A 6,000-nucleotide genomic window follows, 5' to 3' on the forward strand; every position below is an offset into this window, starting at 1 on the left:
GAACTGGTTCATTGCTTCTAAGTTGTCAAATTTATGACTGTAGAGTTGTTAGTAGTATTCCCTCTTTTTCCCTTTCACTGACTGCAGGCTTTATGGTAATATCTTCTGTTTTGTTCCTGATATTGGTGATTTGTGTCTTCTCTCCTTTTATGTTTGTCAGTCTTGCTAGAGATTTATCAATTTATTGATTTTTTTTTTGAAAAACCAGTTTTCTGTTTCATTAATTTTTTCTTTATCTCTTTTCAGGTTCATTTGTTTCCCTTCCTTATGCTTTCTTTGGGTTCATTTTGCTCTTCTTTTTTAGTTTCTTGGGATAGGATCATAGATTATGATTTGAGACTTTTCCTCTTTTCTAACATAAGCATTAAGTGCTAAAGATTTCCCTCTCAGTACTATTTTAGCACAAATTTTGACACCCTATATTTTCATCATGAAGTTCTATTTATTGTTTTTTAATTTCCTTTTAGATTTCCTCCTTGACTGTTGGATTATTTAGAAGCAAGTTGTGTGATTCTGAAGTGTTTGGAGATTTTCCTGTTGTCTTTCTATTATTGATTTCTAGTTTGATTCCATTAGCTCAGAGAATGTCCTTTGTGTGATTTCAATCCTTTTAAATTTGTTGAGGTTTGTTTTATGACCCAGGATATGGTCTATCTTGGTGAATGTTCTATGGTGTTTGAAAAGAATGTGTATTCTGCTGCTGTTAGGTGCGATGTTCTATAAATGTCAGTTAGATCTTGTTGGTTGATGGTGTTGTTCAGTTATTCTGTATCTTTGCTGATTTCCGACTAGTAGTTCTAACAACTGCTGAGAGTAGGATGTTGAAGTCTCCAGCTATAATTGTAGGTTTTTCTACTTCTCCTTTCAACCCTATCAGTTTTTGCTTCATGGATTTCAAAGCTGTTTTTTGATGCATACACATTTATGACCACTATGTCTTCCTGACGGATTGATCCTTTTATCATTACATAATTTGCATGATATATCTTTTTCCACTATTTTACTGTCAACCTACCTATGTTATTACGTTTGAAGTGAATTTCTTGAAGAAAGCATATAGTTGGGATATTTAAAACAAATGCATCTTGCCAATACTTGTCTTTTTTTTTTTTTTTTTTTGGTGAGGAAGATTGGCCCTGAGCTAACATCTGTTGCTAATCTTCCTCTTTTTGCTTGAGGAAGATTGGCCCTGAGCTAGCATCTGTGCCCATCTTCCTCTATTTTGTATATGGGACTCCTGCCACAGCATGGCTTGAAGAGCGGTGCATAGGTCCACACCCAGGACCCAAACCTGTGAACCCTGGCCCGCTGAAGTGGAGCGCAAAAACTTAACCACGATGCTCCCAGGCCAGCCCTGCAATGCTTGTCTTTTAATTGGCATATTATACATTTATATTTAGGGAAGGTATTGATATGTGTGCCATTTTGTTTTTTGTTTTTTGTTTGTTCTCTTTTAGTATTTTTTCTTTTTCTTGCTTTCCTGTGGGTTACTTGAACATTTTTGATAGTTCCATTTAAAATTTTTATTGTGATTTTGATATATTGCTTTATATAATTTTTTTTAGTGGTTGCTCTAGTGTTACAATATACATGTGTAACCTATCACAGTCTACTGGTATCAGTTTTTCACCACTTTGAATGAAGTGCAGAAACCTTACTTCCATTAGGTCCTTTTACCCGCTCTGTTTAAAAAATATAGTTGTATTAAATATTTCCTCGAGGTGCATTGAACACTGTATTACATGATATTATAATTTTTGCTTCAACTATCAGCTATGATTTAAGAAACTCACGAGGAAAAGCGTAGTCTATTATATTTACCCCCCATTTTTACCCATTCCTTTGTTCTTCTTTCTTTTCTGAAGTTCTGAACCCTCTTTTATTGTCATTTCCTTTCTGTTTAGACAATTTTATTTTGCCATTCTTTAAGGGAATGTCTACTAGTGGTAAATTCTCCTAGTTTTCCTTAATCTGAGAATGTCTTTATTTCCCCTTTATTCCTGAAGGATATTTTTCACTGGCTATAGAATTTGCTATTTTCAGTTCTTTCAGTACTTGAAAAATGTTGTGCCACTTCTTTCTGGCCTTTATGGTTGCAGATGGGAAATCCCCTGTCCTTTTAATTGGTGTTCCCCTATAGGTAATATGTTGTTTCTCTCTAGCCTTTTTGCCAAGATTTTTTCTTTTTAGATTTTCAGAAACTTGATTATGATGTGTCTTGACATGGATTTCTTTACATTCATCCTATTTAAGATTTGCTCAGCTTCATACGTCTGTAGGCGTATGCCTTATCCCAAATTTGAGACACTTTCAGCCATTATTACTCCATATACTTTTTCAGCCCACACTTGCCTTTACTTCTGAGACTCTGATGATAGGAAGGTTAGATTTGTTTTTTGTTAAACACACAGGTCCCTGAGGCTCTGTTCATTTTTTTTCCATTCTATTTTCTCTCTGTTGTTCATATTTGGTAACTTCTGTTGATCTACCTACGAGTACACTGATTCTGTCCTCTGTCCTCTCCAATCTACTATGGCATCCTTCAGTGAGTTTTTTATTTTGCTTACTGTAGTTTTCAGTTCTACAATTTCTCTTTGGTTCTCTTTTATATCTTCTGTTTCTTTGCTGAAATTTTTAATTTTTTTATTTGCAAAAGGGAATTCTTAATTGCTGATTGAAGGATTTTTATGATTGCTATTTTAAAATTCTTCTCAGATAATTCCAACATCTGAGTCATTGCCGTGTTGATGCCTGTGAATTTTTTTCTTGTTCAGCTTGTAATTGACTTTCTTCTGGGTATGATGAGTGATTTCCAGTTGTATCCTGGACATTTTGGGTGTTATGTTGTGAGATTCTGGATCCTACTCAGTTTTCTTTTTTAGCAGACATTTACCCTTTTTAGGTGAACCACATTGGTCTGGGTGGGCTGGATGATCAGATCCCTCCAGGCCCTGATGACACCAAGGCTTCCAGAAGGGTGGGAGGGAGGAAGAGGAATGCCAACTAGCTCCACTTCCCACCATCTCGTTCTGCCTTATTGATGTTGGGTAGGGTTGGAGGTTCAGCTCCTCACTGGGTCCTGTTGATACTAGGGTAGGTGGAAAGTGGAGTGTGGACTCGCCCTGTCTCTCACACCCTTGTTCCCCCTTATTGATGCTGGGTGAGAGTCGAGGCTTGCTCTCCACTCAGCCTTCTAACGCTGGGGGTGGAGAGTAAAACGGAGTGACAACTCTCCCTCCTTGCATCAGCTTGTTATGTCTGATTGCTGCCAAATGAGGGTAAAGGCTTAGCTTCCTACTAGACCCTATTGACACTATCCTGGTGAGGGTACCACCTGCTTCTGCTGAGCAGGGGATGGAAGGTCTTTATATTTGTTTTATTAGAGGAAGAATGTAATTCCAGGCCTATTGATGTTGGGCTTGGCAATGTCACTTGTCTTGGTTAACAGAATTTTGGTAGATATGATGCAAACAGATACTTTAAAAATACTTGTAGGATTCGGCTTGTTCTGTTGCACTTCTGCCATTTCCATGAGAAGAACATGGTATAGGCAGTCCACATGTCCCAGAAAAATAAGAGACATGTGGAGCAGACCTGAACCCACCCTGTGGCCTGAAGCCAAGCTCAGCTATGCCTAGCCTAGCTCATCAAGACCCCAGCTGGCTTGCAAGTTCATGAGCATGAAACAAATGATTTTTTTGGTTAGCTGCCACATTTTGGGATATTTTGTTACATAACATTATTGTGAAAATAGCTGACTGGTACATTGTTGCACCCTATTTTACAAACTTACCTTGACACATCATTTATTCACACATCATACTGTCCCCCTATATGCACGCATCCTCACATCACACATATGCACTTTCTTATACCTCATACATGCCCTCTTGCTCATATACTATCCCCACTATATTCCCTGGTCTCATATTCTCTCTCTCACAGTCATATCTCATTCACATAGACCCATACCCACTTGGTTCTCACACACACATCCTATAGTAACACACATACCTGTCTTAACTATGATAAATTATACATAGATATGGACACCTCTATATTGGCGTGTTCCCTATATGCTTTACCCCCTCTATGAGGCTTCCAGGGGATCACTAGGGATCATACTGGAGTGGTGCAATCCTAGATTCCATAGGAATCCCCATCATTATTAAGCCCAGGAAGTCTGTGAGGAGAAGGGCAGTATGCAGAATTAGAAATAAGTGCTGTGAAAAGCTGAGGGTCCCAGGATTATGGTAAAGAAGGCAAGCAGCTGGCCTGAAGCATGGATGGCCAGGGGACAGAGTGGGGGAGGGGTGGTAGAGGAAACTAGCAGAAGAGGCCATGATTCCAGCAGTCCTTGTTTGTTGTAGGCTCGTGTCAACCCTAACTGTTCCATGAACTTGGGAAGGCTGGGCTGCTCTGTGCTGCCTGAAGACTCTCATGCATGACCTCAGAACCCAGCCCAGAGCTGGGCAAGAGGTCAGGGGTGGGAGGCACAGCACTGCCCCGCTCATGGTGGAGTGATTACCCTTGATGCTGGGTAGGCCCTCTTGGGCCTTGTTTGGGGGGCCACAATATGGTAAGGAGCTTTTTATGTAAACAATGGGACTGAGGCTCATAGGAATGAGGTTTGTATCTGTTTTCCAAGGCAAACGATCCACTGTGCGGATCTAACAGTGCTTTTTGTTTTCAATTCTATCCTAATCTTGTCCCACCTCCATCCAGTACCCTTTTGCCATCTCTTCTCAGCTGATTCTAACCCTGACCCCAGAGAAAGGCTGTAGTGGTACAGCCGTCTGAGGCCATGGAGCCCCTACCAGGATGCTCTCCATGTTGCCGGGGCCAGGAACTCTGAGAGGAAGCTTGGGAGGTCTTCATTTAGGGTCTACATCTTCTGCCTCTTGAGGTCTTGGGACCTGGAGAAGCACTGGTCAGGGAGCACATGGGTATTTAGGCTTTAGCTGGGGAGTCCTTGGGAGACAGAAAGAAAGGTGGAGGGACTTCCATTTACTGATTTCCTCCTGGGTGCCGTGTACTGGACTCAGGGCCCAGTGTTCATCCTTGCCTATTAGCAGCACTGTGGAGTAGGGGTTATTCTTCACTTGTCTTAAAGTGAAGGCACAGAGGATGAGAGAGAGAGTAACTTGCTTAAGATCTTGCTGCTGGTAAGTGGCAGAGCCAGGATTCAAACTCAGATCACAAATGGAACAGGCCAGGTTAGAGATGAGGAAAGGAGCTTCTTTTGGACCGCTTGGGCCCCACCTCGCAGTCCACCCTTCTGGTGGATCACTCCAATGCAGAGATACACCAGGCCAAGCAGGGTGGTGGCAGATGCAGGTCAGGCCATACTGGACTCCTAGAAAACCTGGAAAAATCCCAGTTGGAGCTAGAAAAGGGGTGCCTACATGAGTTTGAGCCCCTTTCCCACCTGGGCTGGCTCCTGGCTAGAGCAGAGGAACACAGAGCTGTCCCTCCAGATCCCTGCGAGGTCTAATAATGTCTCCAGCTCTATTTCCCAAGTTGTCCTCAGGATGTCCTCAAATGCTGTGAAGCCATGGAAATGGAGAGGGTGATAAGGAGGGTCTCATCCAGCCTTCTTTACTTTTCAGACTGAGAATCAAGGCCCAGAGAAGAGAAGAGAATTGCTCAAGTGCAGCCAGGCAAGCAGGGGAGGAGGCAGGAGGGATGTCAGTGCTGTCCGGTAATGAAGGCTCTTGGTGCTGCCCTGCTAGGGGTCTGGGGCAGACAGTGTCAGGGTTATAGAAACTCATGATTATAGTGCACATGCTCCCAGATGCAACTTAGCACCATTCCTGCACTTATTCATTCAAAAGCATTCAGTGAGTGTATTCTGTGTCCTTTGTCACGCAAAATGCTGTTTCTCCGCAGGGCCCTACCAGCACTGGGATGAGGAGAGTTTTGATGGTTTTCAGCATTATGAATCCTTTGTCCTCCCCATCAGCCTCTTCTCCCTGATCGTGTGTTGTTGCTGCGCTTCCC

This window comes from Ceratotherium simum, chromosome 6 (genome assembly GCF_057802395.1).
Source record: "Ceratotherium simum simum isolate JZ-2026a chromosome 6, ASM5780239v1, whole genome shotgun sequence".
Classification (NCBI taxonomy): domain Eukaryota; kingdom Metazoa; phylum Chordata; class Mammalia; order Perissodactyla; family Rhinocerotidae; genus Ceratotherium; species Ceratotherium simum.